This window comes from Lepisosteus platostomus, chromosome 1 (assembly GCF_059453375.1).
Source record: "Lepisosteus platostomus isolate fLepPlt1 chromosome 1, fLepPlt1.hap1, whole genome shotgun sequence".
Classification (NCBI taxonomy): Eukaryota; Metazoa; Chordata; class Actinopteri; order Semionotiformes; family Lepisosteidae; genus Lepisosteus; species Lepisosteus platostomus.
Genome location: NC_142611.1, coordinates 32,972,896 through 32,991,810, shown reverse-complemented (window position 1 = coordinate 32,991,810; position 18,915 = coordinate 32,972,896). Strand labels below are relative to the sequence as shown.

Here is an 18,915-nt window from a genome sequence, read left to right as displayed (position 1 = left end):
TCAGCACGGAGTGGGAAAATACCATTAGTGAAAAATATAGAAAAACGGTATGTATTTTTATTATAGACACGTTTAAATAACCAGGCTAAAAGAATGTTTTATATAATACCAACCTCTTCTCTCAGGCGCTCTGATAATATCCCCCGCACCGTCTGGTATGATGTGAACATCGGCCTGTGTCACCACAAGGTTTTGGGTTGGTAATGCAAACCCCAAACGGGGTTTTTTAAATGTGTGGCGACTTGTCCCTTCGCCCGCGTCTGTGGAATAGACACATACGCGTTTTGGCGCGGCGTATATACCCCTGTGTCTTTAAGACTCACATGGTCGTAAAGCGTTATTCAAAACATTGTCGTAATTACTCACCGGTGTTGGGTTGTACCGTAACTGGTCTTTTTACACCCGTGGTTTTCGGGGCTATTGGAAATGAATGGATACACACAGTCACGACCACATTACGGCACCAATCCCGGGTAATTCCATTATATTCATTCAATATTGCCTAGTATACAAATATTATACAACGTTTTGTAACTATAGCTAACACGAGACATGCACCGCGACGTTGTAATTGTCTCACAATAAGCCAGATATACATACCGCTGAAATTCGTGGAGTCCGCGGCTTCGTCTATCAAGTCGAACAGTTCTAATTCTGTAAACAGACTATCTTCAGACTGTTGCAATTGATCGGCGTGGTCCATTCTGACGAGTTAGGCGATAACGTGAGACTGTAGGAATTGGAATGCAGCTAAAACTTCGCCTGTTAAACCGCTGGTACTTATACTCAAGCCGCTAAACATTCTCTTCTAAGAAACACATATGGTCCCCCCATAAAACCATTAATCTTAGGTATCGTTGGGGGTGCACGTACTGGTCTGTAGAAATTATTTTAAGAAACATTTTAGAAAACGTTTTAGACCGTTATAATGTTAAAATCTATATTATTTTAAGACATACAACGGTGTCTAAAATTTCATAGCTGTTAAAACGTGGCGAAAATGTACCGCGTTGTCTTTGTTTGATTCACCAGCAGACCGCTAAGAATATTATCAAGCAAAATGTTTTTTATTATGTATCTGTTCTTTATAGGGTCGTGTTCACAAACCAAGCTTGACGTTTTGAGGTTTTATTTTTCTGCGCTGCGCTGTTAAGAACATTTTTGCGTGAAATACATATGGTGTTTGTAAATTAGAAAACTTTACATGAATTTAAAATGTTTGTAAACTTTCACTGGTGTCAATTTTAGCACCCCCCCCCCCCCACTCTGCATTCCAGAGCCTGTAGCTAACCCCTCCCCACCCCCGTCTCCAATATCATCACAAATCATCTCTACCGGGAAACAATTTTAAAACTTTAAGAACAATCCGTTACAGTCTGTAGAACAACACCCCACCATTTGTTGTCTGTTAACACCTTAAAGACTTTTATGCTGGCGCTGTGGGGAAATTTATCCCAAACTTTCGAAAAAAGCTGTCCCGAATGTGTTATTTAAAATAAACTGTGTCTTATTACGTTATTTTAAAAACTTTAAGACCAACCACGCGTGTTTAAAATTTCTTGTCGGGTGAAACACATCATTTGTGTTTGCGTTGTGTGTTAATACTTTTAAAGTTTAAAACTTATAAACTGATAAGCGAATATAGTGCGTTATAATGTTAAAATCTATATTATTTTAAGACATACAACGGTGTCTACATTTCTTAGCTGTTAAAACGTGGCGAAAACGTGCCGCGTTGTCTTTGTTTGATTCACCAGCAGACCGCTAAGAATATTATCAAGCAAAATGTTTTTATTATGTATCTGTTCTTTATAGGGACGTGTTCACAAACCAAGCTTGACGTTTTGAGGTTTTATTTTTCAGCGCTGCGCTGTTAAGAACATTTTTGCGTGAAATACATGTGGTGTTTGTAAATTAGAAAACTTTACATGAATTTAAAATGTTTGTAAACTTTCCCTGGTGTCAATTTTAGCACCCCCCTCGGCATTCCGGACCCTGTAACCCCCACTCGGCATTCCAGAGCCTGTAACTAACCCCTCCCCACCCCCGTCTCCAATATCATCACAAATCATCTCTACCGGGAAACAATTTTAAAACTTTAAGAACAATCCGTTACAGTCTGTAGAACAACACCCCACCATTTGTTGTCTGTTAACACCTTAAAGACTTTTATGCTGGCGCTTTTATGCTGTGGAAATTTATCCCAAACTTTCGAAAAAGCTGTCGCGAATGTGTTATTAAAAATAAACTGTGTCTTATTACGTTATTTTAAAAACTTTAAGACCAACCCCGCGTGTTTAAAATTTCTTTTCGGGTGAAACACATCATTTGTGTTTGCGTTGTGTGTTTATACTTTAAAACTTATAAACTGATATGCGAATACTTCTCGCTCTCGATAAATCGGGGGGGGTCATCACAACCAATTGTAAAATGTCTTGTGTTATGTAGGCGTGTTACACCATTGGCGCATATTCTTAAACGCTCCGACCTGACAGGGCCGCAGTGCGTGCTTGGCGCTGTCAGACACCACCCACCCACCCTCTGAACCCTGTGACAGCGGTGGGGGTGTGAGTTCAGCTGGGGTACCAGATGTTGAAGAACAGCAGGGTGCTAGCGATGATACCACGCTACAAATGGTAAATATTAACGAAAAACCTTAGCTCAAAAGTGTAAATGCTCGGTATTTTAGGTGCAAAGCATGTCTATTTTGTTAAGCCTTCCTTTTCTTTTTCCTTTAATAGAATAAAGAGGATGTGGACGGGTCAATCTTCAGCCTACCGACACATGTGAATGTCTCGTGTCTATGCTTGTGTGTTCGCCCAAATGTTAATAAAGCTGATGCCCCTGACCCTAATGAGCCCGATGTTATGCCCCAGATTGTGAAAGCAGTAGTTTATTGCGTCTTCAAACACTGTTTAAAGGGGGTCCTGGTTGATGACTGCCCGGCCTGTTTGATTGACCATCCTGGGCAGCGGGGCCACACATGTCTGTCTGTCGGCTACACAGATGGGTTTGAAGATGTGACGTTTGCCGCTTTAGAAATTTATAAGTCTCTCAGTTTAGCCCGAATTTTATCGGTTGTTCTGTACACCGCCCGGTGTCTGGGTTCGTACACCATTACAAATGACACTGAGCGGTGCATAAAACAGTTGCTAAAAAATATAATTGAGGACCACTCCCCATACGAGCATGTACACGCCACCCTTGAACAGCTGGATGAAAAATTAGTAGACGTGACTTTTGATGTGTTGCAAAAGAAACACTATTCTTATTTTTACAGACGCAAAAAAAAAGATCTATGTAAAATGTGAATACAGATTTCACTCTGTTTTACAGACCCGGGTGTGCCATCGACCGAAGAATGAAGAATTTCGAATGTATACGTCTGAATTCTTACTAAGAGTGCTTTACACACTTCTCTCTACAAAGCTTGATATGCAAAACAAAGAGTCGAATGCTGATGTCCTTAAATTTGTTAAAGAGATAGATGCGTATGTCGAGAACTTGAGTGAAATTATTACAGATCTGATGTTTTCAGATCAGAAAAGGAAGCCTGGGGGGTTCTACAGTGTGTATTCCAAAATACAGCGTGTTTTGCACAGAACCTGTGGTAACACCATCCCGCTGGTTACGCAGGCAAATTTTTTTGCCCTGCTCGATCGGATCGCCCAGTGTGGTTCGCATGGCTTTAGACACGGTGAGCGGAAGGGGGTTATGAATGCTTTTTCAGATGCCGCAAAGTTTCTCAGCAGTGTAGGGGTGGTGGTTACGTGTACCGAACTAATTTTCCGCACCAACATTTAATTGTTGAATGCAAACAGGAGCCGGTAACGCATGTGTGCTGCGTTGTTTCACTGTTTGAAAACCCCTGTTGAAATAAAGCGGTTCACATTTCACATACTTGCAAACTGGAGTCTGTAACTTGTGTAAAAAGTGCTGCTGCGCTGTTTCTGTGTTTGAAAACCCCTGTTGAAATAAAGAGGTTCACATTTCACATACTTGCAAACTGGAGTCTGTAACTTGTGTAAAAAGTGCTGCTGCGCTGTTTCGGTGTTTGAAAACCCACTGTTGAAATAAAGCGGTTCACATTTCACCTGGTGTTTGCCCGGCGATTTCTTTCCGTGAGACTTTACGCAGTCAGTGTGTGTGTGTGTGCTTGCACCCCGGCTGTTTTGGAGACACGGCTTCTGCAGCATATAAGCAACCACGCCCCAAGCGTATTTAGACAGCATGTCTATACACATTAAGATGTAACAGAAACCGTCGTTGAACGCGTGGTGTTCTCTCATGTCCACCAAGTCGGCCTGCCACTGCCAGTCCATTTCGGACACCAGCGTCCTGTTTCTCTTAAAACGCACGCGCGCCGGCTTGTGCAGCGTATAAGCAGCCTGGCCGGACAGCCACTCGACCACCCGCCCGCGGCTGGCGCCGCGCACACCCCGGGATCTCGCGGCCCGCAACAGACCCCCTGCGCCGCCGTAACTGCCCGATTTCCTAGGGTTATAATAGAGCGCACTCAACCCCGCGGCAGACATGCTCCCACTTCCAAACCAATACACACTCGCACACACCCAGGGATGCGCCGGCTGGGGGCTTTGGGACCCCGAGGCGCCGGGGCGACCGGCCGGTGGGGGTTCCGACCCACACCATTGGCTCCTGAGGGGGCGGGACATGCACAAATAACAACACGCCATTGGATGGCTGGGGGGCGGGACAACCAAACACCGCGGACGACCATTGGATGGAAAAGGGGGCGTGGTACCTGTCAAAAGTTTGACGAAAGGTGTCGCTTTATACTACTACTGACATCTACCTGAGTAGATATCCTGGATGTTTGGTAGCTCAGAGCCGGTAATGAACTGCGCTTACTTCACCACCCCCTGCGGTACTTTGCAATCCCGGGTGGAGCATTTACCATACCAGGCAGTGATGCAACCAGTCAGGATACTCTCAATAGTGCACCTGTAGAAACTGGCATGGATATGTGACAGCATGCCAAACTTCTTTAATAATAATAATGATAATTATATAGCACTTTTCTGGACACTCCACTCAAAGCGCTTTACAGGTAATGGGGACTCCCCTCCACCACCACCAATGTGCAGCATCCACCTGGATGATGCAACGGTAGCCATAGTGCGCCAGAACGCTCTAAACACATCAGCTATAAGTGGGGAGGAGAGCAGAGTAATGAAGCCAATTCATAGATGGGGATTATTAGGAGGCCATGATTGGTAAGGGCCAATGGGAAATTTGGCCAGGACGCCAGGGTTACACCCCTACTGTTTTCGAGAAACGCCCTGGGATTTTGTAATGACCACAGAGAGTCAGGACCTTGGTTTTACATCTCATCCGAAGGACGGCGCTTATTTACAGTATAGTGTCCCCATCACTATACTGGGGCATTAGAACCCACATGGACCACGGGGTGAGCGCCCCCTGCTGGCCCCACTAACACCTCTTCCAGCAGCAACCTTAGTTTTTCCCAGGAGGTCTCCCATCCAGGTACCGACCAGGCTCACACCTGCTTAGCTTCAGTGGGTTGCCAGTTGTGAGTTGCAGGGTGATATGGCTGCTGGCTTTAGCCTACCGAGAAAGAATAGATGCTGCCGTGCTGTTTTGACCACAGTGTTAGTGTGGTGGGTCTAGGTTATACGCTCTGTGAAGTCCCAGGAACTTGAAACTGCTGACCCTCTCCACTGCAGTCCCATTGATATAAATAGGTATGTGATCTCCTCCCTGGTGTTTCCTATAATCTACAATCTTCTTGTTAGTTTTACTGATGTTCAGAGAGAGGTTGTTCTCCTGTCACCATGCTGCCAGGGTTTCAACCTCCTCCCTGTATACAGACTCTTCACAATCTGTGTTCAGGCCGATGACTGTTGTATCGTCCGCAAACCTAATGCTGGAATTTGAGTTATGCCTGGCAACACGATCATGGGTAACTAAGGAGTAGAGGACAGGGCTAAGCACACAGCCTTGGAGGGCTCCAGTGTTTAGAGTCAGAGTAGAGGATATGTTGGTGCCTACCCTCACCACCTGTGGACATTCCGTCAAGAAGTCCAGGATCCAATTACAAAGGGAGGTGTTCAGTCCCAGGTCCTGGAGCTTGATGACAAGCTTTGAGGGCACTATGGTTTTGAATGCTGAGACGTAATCAACAAATAGCTTTCTCACATATGTTCCTTTCTTATCCAGGTGTGAGATGGCAGTATAGAGGGCAGTGGCAATTGCATCCTCTGTTGACCTGTTCTGGTGATACGTAAATTGCAGTGGGTCTAGGGTGTCAGGCAGTGAGGACGTGATGAATGCTTTGACCAGCCACTCGAAGCACTTCATGATAACTGATGTGAGTGAAACAGGGTGGTGGTCATTCAGGCAACTGACTCTGGGTTTCTGAGGAACAGAGACCATGGTGGTTTTCTTAAAGCAGGGTGAAGCTATAGACTGAGCTAGAGAAATATTGAATATGTCAGAGAAGAAATCTGCCAGATGGTCTGCACATGCCTTCAGAACACAGCCAGGGATAGCATCAGGTCCAGGAGCCATGTGTGGATTGGTCTTTTTAAAAACTTCAGGTGGGTTGCTGATTCAGCATAAGTTGCAAAGGAACAAGTAATCGATTTATTCCATGCTGGAAAGAGAAGAATGGATTAAACCTAGTGCTTGCTCCTTTACACACATCTGCTCTGGATATAATTAGTGAGTTTCCATCTCGGATTTCTGGAATCCTCCTGGCTGGATCTGCGTTACTGACCTCAAACCGAGCATAGAATGAATTTACCTCATCAGGAAGTGAGGCAGACTGTTGCGTGATATAGCTGGGTTGTGTTTTGTAGTCTGTGATGGTGCGCATACCACTCCATATGTTCCGTGTGTTGTAGCCGTGATAATATGACTAATGTAACTCTATAGTTGTATTTAACTATGTTGATGGCTTTCCTGAGGTCATATCTGGATTTTTTGTATCTATCCATATCGTCATAATTGAAAGCAGCTGTCCTAGCTTTAAGTTTGGGACGTTTCTTGCCATTTACCCATGGTTTCTGACTTGGATATGTGCAAACAGTAATCCTGGGAACCATGTCTTCAATACATTTACTGATGTAGCCAGTAACATAGTCCGCATACAGATTGATATTATTTCCGGCAGCTTTGTGGAACATCTGCCTGTCAGTGGTAGCAAAACAGTGACTTAATATAAAGTCTGACAACGTTGGCCTCTCCTGTTTAAGCTCCTGCTTGTAAACAGGACGTAGCAGAATGGAGATGTGATCGGATTTGCCGAAAGGAGGTCGGGGGAGGGCTTTGTGTTTGTTCAAATGTGTTTGTTCCACCCGTCGGGCAGTTGATGTATTGATGTAGATTAGGCATTGTATCTTCAAGTTCGCACTGTTAAAATCACCCGCTATGATGAATGCCCCTTCAGGATGTGTATTCTCGTGTCTGTTAAGGTGACCTTGTAATTCATCCAGTGCTCTTGTGAAATTTGCCTTTGGCGGAATATATACCACTGTGAGAACTACCGATGAGAACTTACTTGGGAGATAGAAAGGGTGACATTTTATTGTCAGATTTTCAAGATGTGTAGAGCATGATAATGAAATAATCTTCATGTATGGGTGTATCTTGGCATCTAAAATAGAAAGTAACTACCTTACACAGAAAAGCATATATAAATAGACATATTATTCTACATTATCAAATGGAGGAATTTCATATTTTTTACTCCCACTTCTCATCAGTTTTCAGCTACATCAAAGAGCACCATTTGAGCTCTCTAGCCCTGACTTCATAGAAAGTATGGAATAGCATGCGAGATATGCTGTCAAGGGTAAGAAAGAACATGCTCCTCATTTTCTTCTTGTTGTCACAATCCCTTCAGGCAAAGGAGCAATACATTCCTGCACTTTCAGTAATCATGCACTATAAGGACCAACTGAAAGTTAAGGCATCCACCAGAAACCAATCACCTTTTAAGAAATTCAGTAAGTAACAGTCATGAAACGAGTATGTGAGTCAAAAAGTCCATATGAAAGGTGCAAAGGAAAGATGTAAGAAACTGATATAGAATTAGGTGCAAGGATGGGGAACAGTGAAGTGGGAAAAAATAGAAACAATTTTATGTATCAAATGTAATGTTTCAACTCTTAAATGAACTGTTACCCAATTATCATGTAAATAAAACCGCTTGAAAACTTGTGATGAAAGAAAGACAATGATATTCTCAATTCCAAAATAAACTACTTTCAGATGGTGGGAAATAAGACCAAGTTTTAATTATGCCAGCAATTACCAAAACCATTCATATTTGATGCCTTTACTATTCATCACAAGAAACTGATATTCTTTGTGCACTGCTAAAATACACCTTTTCATACTGGTGTAGCCATTCAGAAGCGCATTAAAAAAACCCTAACAGGCTACAGGGGCTGCGCTATTGAACAGCACATGATTCACTGGCCAAGGATGATCGATAGGTGGCATTTGTGGTGCATTAGATATTAATGAAACAACTGCTTAATTTAATCTTTCTACAGCACATGTTAAAATCTTCAGATATAGAATTTCACAGGTAAATTTTGATAGCTGAGCATAAAAATAACAAGAATGTCTAATCTATACTGTCTCTGAACGTCATAAATGATATTAAATTAGGAATATAAGTATATTGTAACGCTTCAGGGTTCAGGTGGGTGCACTCGCCTGCTGCCTACACAGGTCGGCCCGACACCGTCGGGGGTGCGAACCCAGTCTTCCGGCGTCACTCAAAAAGGACCCAGCCTGGTGATCTAAAGAGAGATCTCTCCACAGCCCAGTGGCTGTGGTCCTGCTATTACAGGGAAGGGCGGTGACGTCACCGCCCTGGTAAGCCAGCTCTTACACAGTGCCTGTCGGCCGTATGCGTTACACTATTATACTGTATATGGTTGGTATTAGAAGCTAAATTAAAAAAATACACAACAGTATTCCATTTGTTCATAAACAAAGTGCATCAAAGTCTTTAACTCGGTCACTCACTGTGGTTATTTTAGAAAAGCTTTGATGTGCTTGTTCTGACTATATTAAGTTAAGTATATATTAACACTACACTTCTGTAGTGTGCTCCCTGAAGGCATCAGTTCTGTAGGGTTTGGGCATTTACTGGGACAATTATTAATTGTAGCAGTAAATCACAAAATTGATTCTTTTGATGGCTTTAGAATCCAACCACGCGATATAACTCAAACAACGCACACACACAGGTACTTATACACGAGGATACATTTATTAATACATAGAATATGCATATAAACCTAACAGATCTTATCGAGAGGGTTATCAGAATACAAAAGGTATACAGATGCAGCCATTCAAAACGCGTGGGCGATACTGCATTATTTTGCGGTGCGCTTTACGCGGTCTACCGCGAGTTACCGTAAATTCTCCTATAATACCGCAAGCAAAATAATAGTATCCGGAATTTCCGCAAGGTGGAGCTAGTAAAGCTCAACCTCTCATGTTTGAGCTGTCGCCATCAAAATCTTTAACGAAGATATTACTAATAGGATTAATAATGAATGACCTTGGACAAGCTGTAAACTCAAAGTATTGCCTTTGTCCACTTTCTTTTTTTCATTGACCGTCTTTGTAAAAGTAACACCACAGCATTTCGCAATCACGCATTTGTTTCCAATCATGCAAAGTACAGTAATTTTTGAGAATTAATTCACCATGCCTTTCACATGCTCATAAAAGAGATTGATTTAGGAACATAAACATATTACCATATGCGAACTGTACTGTATACAGTATGTATATGTATATTTAATGTCTTAACTGTGCCCGTTTAAGTATTGAATATTTATATGGAATTTTACCACTGAAGGGAAATCTTAGTAGCTGAGCATAAAAAGAATAGGAGCATACTGCAACGCGTGTGAAGGCCATAAACGATATTAATTTTGGAACTTAAACATACAGTATATGGCTGGTCTCGGTACTTTAAAGAAAACATACACACTAGTATTCCATTTCTCACTAAACATTAAGCATCGAAGTCTTTAACTAACGTGATACCGGAGTCAACAAGCATACTTTTAGAATTTGATTAAAAGGAAATATAATATGGAATCGCGTATCTAAAGAAATGAATAATGATATAATTATATTCATGTACCGCAACACAAGAATAGTACACGCTGTACATTGTCTTTTGATAATGTTTCTGTAGTGCTTTTTCAGCACACTGCACGTGACTTTTCCGGTGGCGCTGTGGGTTAGGTTCCTGACCCCCACATCACACGGTCTGTGATCAAATCCCCCTGGCTTTATTTTTAACAAACATTTCTTTGAAAAAATGAAACGTTTCCTGAGTCAGAGATTAATTAAAACCTCACTCGCACCAAACACATTTATATTTCTAAATATCACAACATGATCGAATTTAAGTCATTTTAATAACAATGAATAGTCACCTAGGCGTTACAATATTAACATTTATATTGATTTAAATCACGTTTAAATCGCCTTTATTTAAAACCCATAAATAAAGCTGATACTGTTTAGACTTTTAATTATTTAAAACTGTATTACAGCAGCACAATGCACAATGCAACGTAAATCGCTATCTTTGTCTTCTGTGTAATAATGTTCACCTCTCTGTCCAGGAAATTAACAGTAGTAATAATAATGAACTGTATTGTATATGGCGCCTTTAAAGGTGGCTCCTCAAAGCGCTTTACAGGTTAAAAACAATAACAACAATACTGTTAGGCTGGGCAAACAATTTTTTTTTTAAGAAATACAAAATGAGATATAATGATGTGTTCCGGCTTAGACACTAACGAAGAGCATAACACGTGGGCGGAGTAGGGGTCGGCTCTGGCTTTCCCATCTATTGTATACACTGCAAGTACAACCCCCTCTCTGCAGGAGTGCTGGCTGTGACGGATTAAACTGGTTTCACAGGTATTTTCAAAGTAGGAGGCGAGATTTCCAGCGAAAGACACCTCCCCCCCCTCAAAAACCCAGTAAGTACAGTACTTACTAGTTAAAGGCTAGGCTCCTCAATGAAATCGCTTTAACATGCTAATGCGTTGGTGTAACAGTCTGGGCGTGGCAAGCTTCTAATTTCAACCCGACTACGGCGAAAGGAACCCTTCTATCATTAGAAGACAATGAACATATTTTAGCCCTGAATGAATTAATAGCAAACATGGTTTACATAAAAGACATTTTTCCAAGAAAGTTTAGCCTTTGTCACTAATGTAACCACTAAATAAAGACATAAATAAAAAAATCTTAAGATTTTTAAAATAAATGACTTTGCTAAAATTTATTTGAAAATAAAAACGATTACAAACGCCAGGGGAAAGAGAGAACAGGGGAGGGATGTTGGTTTTACATAAGGGGCGGGGCAATGGAAATGAGGTCTGTTTGGGAATGTGGAGTTACATGTTCTGGCTGTTTGTGAATATCGTTGTTGAGTATGGAGTGTTGAGGTATTGATTTTGTGTAATGCTTTATGTTGAAAATTTAGGTGGATTTTGTTTATGATAAAGAGGATAAACTGGGATGGGAGGAGGGTTTGGTTTTGCATAAGGGGCGGGATTATGATAACTTGTGGAATTTGTGAGAGTATAATGGTTTGATTTATTTGATTTCGTATTGTGGTTATCTATGTTTTTGGTTGGTATTATGTTTATATGGTTGTTTTTGTTGGTTGGTTGTTATTATGGTTATTAATAATACGATCTATAGTTGAAATCTGAGCCTAAATAAAAAGAAAAAGCAAGTGATTAGGTTTATGAGCAATCTAATTACTTATTCGTTTAAAACGCTATATAAAATAAAGTTTATTATTAATTTGCTGGACAGAGCGGTGAACATTATTATGCATAAGACAAAGATAACGATCCTGATCAGTTTAGAAATCTGTGTACGCTGTAAGGTTTTTACTTCTTAAACTTTTAAAATACACGTTTCGAACAGAAATAATTCCTCTTCCTGGTACAGTACTGTATGTATAGCAAACCAGCACGTCTTTTTTCTCCAATCAGAGGGGTGTCAGATGGTGTCAGCCAATCACCATTCTGAAGCTCTACCATAATCTCTGGTATGGGGAGACCTAAGAATTCTGTCCCATAGTTTAGACAGATGATACTGTAGATACTTTTATTGATCCCGTGAGGGAAATAAAGTAAATCATTTTCATTTTAGGAAATTATTAAACGCTCGGTTATAAGCAAAGGAGATTGTCTGTTATAGTGGACATAAAAACAAGAGTTCGCTGGCATTATATCCTAGAAGACACAGACCAGCGCCAGACCGGTAAAATGCCTGATGAACTAGGGATTGGACAGTTTCCAAGTGCTTGTACAATCGATGGAAATGTTCAAATAAATGTGCAAAAGAAATAAACAAAATAATCATTTATTTCTTTATCATATTAGCTAGCTAATGTCCTCTCTTTGCTAGTTAGTGGCTGTGTTTCTGCGTTGGGTAGCAACGGGTGACTGTTCTCAGGCGGAAGATGTAAACAGCTTAATGTTCGTGTTAAATAATTTTTTTAAATTAAAATTCATTCTATACAGCAATCGCATATTTGCGTACCGTTTCATAAAACTTTCATGCTTAAAATTTTTAGGGAGAAATGGAAGACTGGTGTGTATTTTTTCTTTAAACTACCAAGTCCAGCCATACACAGTACAGTTTATGTACATACAGTAATGTTTATGTTCCTAAATTAATATCGTTTATGACCTTCAGATGCGTTATGCTCCTCTTCTTTTTATGCTCAGCTACTAAAATTTCCCTTTAGTGGTAAAATCCATATAAATATTCAAAACTGAGCGGATTAAAATGTGCACAGTAAAGACATTAAATGATTAAATCTTTTCACTACCAACCAATGCACCACGAGTGCCCCTGTCGGTCATTTTGGCCAGCCAATCACTTACCGCGGTGCCCTCCGGTGCCTTGCGGTGGCTTGTGGGTACGTTACTGTACCGCGGGTTTTTACCGCGCATTTTGAATGGCTGCATCTGTATATATTCAGTCAGTTACGAAGTGTTACATATATCAAGAGGACATACATTCAGTATATCATTCATTTAGACCGTTTCGTAAATGAACTTGGTTATAACTTCTACATTAGAACTCAAAACATTACTCAAAACAAGAACATAACTCTTAGGAATTAAATTGATATCAACTGGTTGGGATAACAATTTAATTCTCGAGCTGTAATGCATTGAAGTTGAATACTCATCCAATCTCTGGGGATTCAGATCTCCTGCGGGCACAAAGAAACAGTTGCAGGCTGTTGCTGTCCAATCCGCGCTCTCTGGCTCTGTGCCAGGGTGTGCTGTGCGGCTTGCGACGGTGCGCTGCTGATGCTCACTGACCGGCTAGTTAGTGTTGCCTTTAACTAGCAAAGTTTGCGCACAGGAGAAAAGATGACTGTGAGTCCCAGCAAGTCAGGAAGAGGACCGGTTCGTTCCCGATGAAGAGCTAGTTCTGAATAGTGATTCAGCTGTCCACAGTTCTGACCTGTTCACGAGGCTTGCTGCTGATGCTAACCTCGGGTGGATCCTCTGGTTACTCTCTGGCAACCTCCGCTCTCGACTCTTAGAACAAAGGAAAGTTCTGGCACTCGGACACACTGGCCGTTCCGTGGTTGTCTGGGCTGAGTCTCAGGATGGTCAGGAGGCACACTGCGAGAATGTCCTGCCCTTGGGAGCCTTCTGCTCCTGGGCTGCCCTGCCCTGGAATTCTCCTTTGAATTCCCTTTAGAAAAGTCCACAATAGTCCACTACAGGCTCTCTGTGTTGCCTGTTTTTATCTGGAGGAACTTCAGCTCGTTGATTGGCTGAAAGTTCCATGGGCATCAGAGTCCCATGTGGGTTACTCGGCCCTACCAGTCCCTGATTGGTTGATCAAGGTGAGATATGAGTCACTTACTCCTGACACTTAGGAATGCAGAACAGATGTCCATCTGGCACTCCCTAGACAGATAGGCGCCAATGGATGACCATTGATCATGATAGCCAGGCTTAGCTAAGTGCATCCCCCTTTGGGAGCTGTCCCTTATCAAAAGAAAACATCTTTAAATCAGCCTGCATGAATAGCTTCTCTGTGGCTGGACCACAGAGATGAAGAGAGAGATGAGGCCTCATTTGGGAAAGCACAGCAACACTTAATTCTGTCTTATTTATAAACCTCCCAGCTACACTTCTAACTTCAAAGCCCAGAGGATGTTTGTTGAGGTTTTGGGGGTCCCTTGAGAGAGAGTCTTTATTATCCCTGGGAGGGGCAAGTTGGCAAGTTAGGATCAACAATCTACATATTTACATAGAAGGTCTAGTGTTAAGTAACAATATGGCTACAGGTATGAATGAGAACTTTAATCTGTTGGATTTGGAGAGGTAGTCAGTATCTGTGTTCTGATAAGAGTAATTGGAAATGATTAAACAAGGGGTGTGAAGGATCATCGCAGATGGTTCTTGCTTTATGTAAAACACGTGAATGATAAATGGAGGGGAGGACTGGAAAATCAGTGTCAATGACCTTCTGACATATTTTCACAAGGCTGCCCAGTTTGTTCTAGCTTCTCAGATTCAGGTTGCCAAACCAGTAGATCAAGGTAAAAGTTAGAATAGATTCAAGGAAGGGCTGGTAGAACAAAATCAACAATCAATCATCAACATTAAAATACTTAAGCTTCCTTAAGAAAAAAAGATGCTGTTGACCTTTTCTGAGGATCAGGTCAGTATTGGCTTCGAAATTAAGCTTGGAGTCCAGAACGGTCCCCAAGTACTTGTATTGTTCAATTAGCTCCACTGAATCTCCCCCGATGTAGGTTAGGGTGGGAGTGTGGGTATTTTTCCTGAAGTCAATTAACATGTCTTTGGTCTTGGACACATTTAGCTTGAGGAAGTTTTGTTCACACCAGGTGGCAAACACATCAACGATTGGTCAATGGCTTCGCTTGTTTGCTTGTAGCAGGCTAACAATTGTCAACACATTGTCAACAATATCAGGTGCTTACACCTGAAGAAGGCTCCACGACTGAGACCTTTTGTTTTCTTTCTTCACTTTTCAGCATGGAATAAACCTATTACTTGTTCATTAACAATGGCAGAGTTGTCAGAAAATTTGATTATGTATCTTGAATGGTGATAGCTCTTGCAATCGTTTGTGTATAGGACAAAGAGTAAGGGAAACAATACAATACACATCCTTGGGGGGACCCAGTAGAGGAATGTTTTTTGTTGGATAAAACATTGTTGACTCTCACCCTCTGGGTTCTGTCTGTTGGGAAATCAGCAACACAGCTGATGATAATGAGATCAAGACCAAAGTATGACAATTGTTTAGCTGCCCGTAAGTGAGGTTGGATACAATTAAATGCAGAGGAGAAATCCACAAACAGCAGTCTAGCATGAGTCTTGTTTCCCTCAAGGTGTTGGAGGACGAGATTTCAGAAGGCATGCTGTAGCATCCTCAATCCCCCTACCTGCCCTGTAAGAGAATTGTAATGGATCTAGCTGATCCTGTACTTTGGCCACAATCTAATTTTTCACAATCTGTTCAAAACTTTTCATAACCAGAGAGGTGAGGGCTATTGGTCTGTAATCATTGAGTGAACTGGGACATTTGACTTTGGCTACTGGGACAACAACTGATTTCTTCCACACTTAAGGAACCTTTGTTGGGTTAATGACATTTTGAAAATCAAAGAAAAGATGCCACACAGCTGTCTACAACACCTTTTCAATTCTCTTCCCCCCACCAAATCAGGACTCAGACTCTTCCTCTCCTTAATTTGACTTACCCATTTACAAACCTTAGACTCATCAATTCTAATTGCACAGTCAGAGATCCTGCCTCTGAACGTGCTAATTTCCTTTATATCAAATCATTTGTGTCAAACCGCAGATAAAAGTGATTCAGATCATTGGCAAAGTCAGCATCTGATTTACCACATGCTGCCTCCATTCTTATGCATTCCAACCATAGATCTAATACCTTCCCATGCAGAGCATGAGTTACGCTTGCACAATACTCCATCTTCTTTCATCTAATACCTATGTTTGGCCTCTCTTTTGACATTCTTTTGTGTTTCCTTAAACAGAATAGCATCACCTCGATGTAAAGTGATTTTTTTTTTTTAGATTAAGAGCTCTTAAGAGAGATTTGGTCACCCAGGGCTTATTGATAGGATATACATTGCAAGATTTCAGAAGCATAACAGTATTTATACACAAGGAAACATAACTGGTGATTGCATCTGTCAGTTCCTCGAGATCAGAGCATGAGTGCTTAAACATGTCCCAGTCTATGCACTCGTAGCAATCCTGCGGCACCACTCTTCATTCGATTTTACCTCTCTTCAGGGCCGTTTTATAGGTCAGAATCAAATGCACAGCGTTCCGGTCAGATGATCCCAATAATGCTTTGATGGTGGATTTGTAAACTCCCTTCACTGATCCGTAACACAGGTCTAATACCATATTATGCCTTGTAGGGCAGGTAACATATTGATGGAAATTGTAGGTTTCTGCAGGGAGCAGTGGTTGAAATCCCCCATGATGAAATTAGGAGCGTCAGGGAAGTTGTTTTGAAAGTGTTGAACAGTCCAAGCAATTTGCTCTGCTGTCCTGATTGTGTTAGCTTTTGGATGTATATAGGTAAAATGGACAGAATGAGACTGATAAAAGTTCAATATCAGGCTCACAAACACTTTCTCTCACGACTACAGTGTTGCACCAGTGCTTGCTGATGCACAAACAAACACCCCCACCTTGTGCCTTACCTCTCTCACGGACATTGCAATCGCGATGCAAGGGTGTTGATGAAATGCAACAGAGAAGTTACTGCTGCTGGTCGCCCGAATAAAGATTTTCTCTCTCTTTCAAGCAGAAACAATTGTAAAGTTTATCTTGTATATCTACAGATGCAGCCATTCAAAACAAGCGGTACAATGAGGTGGGCGCGTCGCAGTATACTGCAATTTACCATATGCAAATTGGTGGGCGGTGGGCGTGCCGCATCAAAACGCGATATAACGCGTCATTTCGAGTCATACCGCAAATTACCATATGCAAATTGGATTGATGAATAGTATCCAGAATCACCTTGTAAAACGGCCAGGAGGAGCCAATAAAGCTTAACTTCTCATGTACAGCATTTGAGCTTTTAAATTTAAACTGTGTATTACAGCTTGTTAATCATCATACATTAAAAAGCTGGTATATTTTACGAAAGCAAGATTGCTCAGTTGGGCAAAAGTACACAACCTACCTTTATCATAAATATTTTAATTATGCAGAAATATTTTATGCATCAAAGTCTTTACAGAATATATTACTAATAGTATTAATAATGAATGACCTTGGACAAGTTGTAAACTCAAAGTATTTGTAAACAAAAAGACTATTTTCTCATTGACAAAAAGTAACACCACAGCTTTTCGTTGATCCAATTATGTATTCGTTTCCAATCATACAAAGTAAGTTTTGAGAATCTCCAATTCACCATGCCTTTCACATGCTCATAAATGGTATTCATTTAGGAACATAAACATATTATGTAAACTGTATATTGCTGGTATTGGTAGTTTAAAGAAAAGAATACACACCAGTGTGCCATTTTTCCCTAAACATTTTTAGCATCAAAGTCCTACATGGGTTTTTTTCGGAAACCTTTTTATGCGCTCCTTCTGACCATATTACTGTACATTTATATATATTGTGAAAAGTGATTGTTTTAACCTTTTCTGCGAATACGCTCGTTATCGGAGTAAACAAAGCATACTTTTAGAATTTGATTAATAGGGAATATAATATGGAATCGCGTATCTAAAGAAATTAATAACAATATAATTATATTCCTGCACGGTAACACAAACAGTAGTATATGTGTATATATTTCTAAATATCACAACATGTTCATACTGTATGTACACAGCTCTGTAGGGCGCAAATCCATGTGAGCCCGAAAGCCCTTCTTTAATATTGTGCATTCGCCTGGCACTGCGCGGTTTTCGCATCTATCTCTCTCTCTCCCTCTCCCCCCGGTGTGCTGGCTGTACCAAATTTCACTCCACTGTCTGAGTCTGTGTCTACATTGTTTGTAAACAAACCGGTTTCACAGGTATTTTCAAAGTAGAACAGGGTAAGTCTTCCAATGAAAGACACACATTCCATCTTCCCCCACAGACACGTTTTCTTAAAAAACACATTCACAACGCGAAGCTGTGTCAGTCTTCTGTGTAAACAAAATTGGTGCGAACACCATGGCTGCTGGTTTGAAGACGCTGCTGAGTCAAGAATAAGAAGTTTCCTGCTGTCAGCAGTATCGTGTATATAGTTGACCCTTACCTGAATGAAAACAGGACATAAAGAAAGGGTTTCAGAAATCAAACAAAGCTTTATTCCTGTGCTTACAGCCTGGGTAATTGGAGGCTACGCTGTTATGCTTCCTATGGTTATATACAGTTTTTTCGAACTAAGACATATTGAGCAGTATTTATTGTGTTGTGAACATGTGTACACAGCGGTCCCCCCAGGTTCCAGTTAGTGCATAATTACTCATCGATAAAAAACTGGAGGTTTAAAAAAAGAGAATTGAAGGCTTTCTGTTGTAGCGGCGAGGCTTATTAATAAGAAAGAATTAAGTGTTCTGAGCCTTCCCAAATGAGGCCCCATTTCTCTGTTCATCTCTGTGGTGCAGCCACAGAGAGACTATTCTGCAGGGTGATTTAAGGTCCTAGGACAGCTCCCAAAGGGGGATGCACTTAGCTAAGCCTGGCTATCATGATCAATGGTCATCCATTGGCGTCTATCTGTCTAGGGAGTGCCAGTTGGACATCTGGACTGCATTACTAAGTGTCAGGACTAAGTGACTCATATCTCACCTTGATCAACCAAT

At 41.3% G+C, this 18,915-nt stretch overlaps 1 long non-coding RNA gene across 1 annotated transcript; it reads left to right on the top strand.

Annotated features, from left to right (window-relative positions):
- The first annotated feature begins 2,536 nt into the window (after window positions 1-2,536).
- LOC148677891 (uncharacterized) lies at window positions 2,537-4,093 on the top strand. The gene is made up of 2 exons (XR_015935740.1): window positions 2,537-2,636; window positions 2,742-4,093. It is a non-coding gene; the product is annotated as an uncharacterized LOC148677891 (long non-coding RNA).
- Window positions 4,094-18,915: the final 14,822 nt, after the last annotated feature.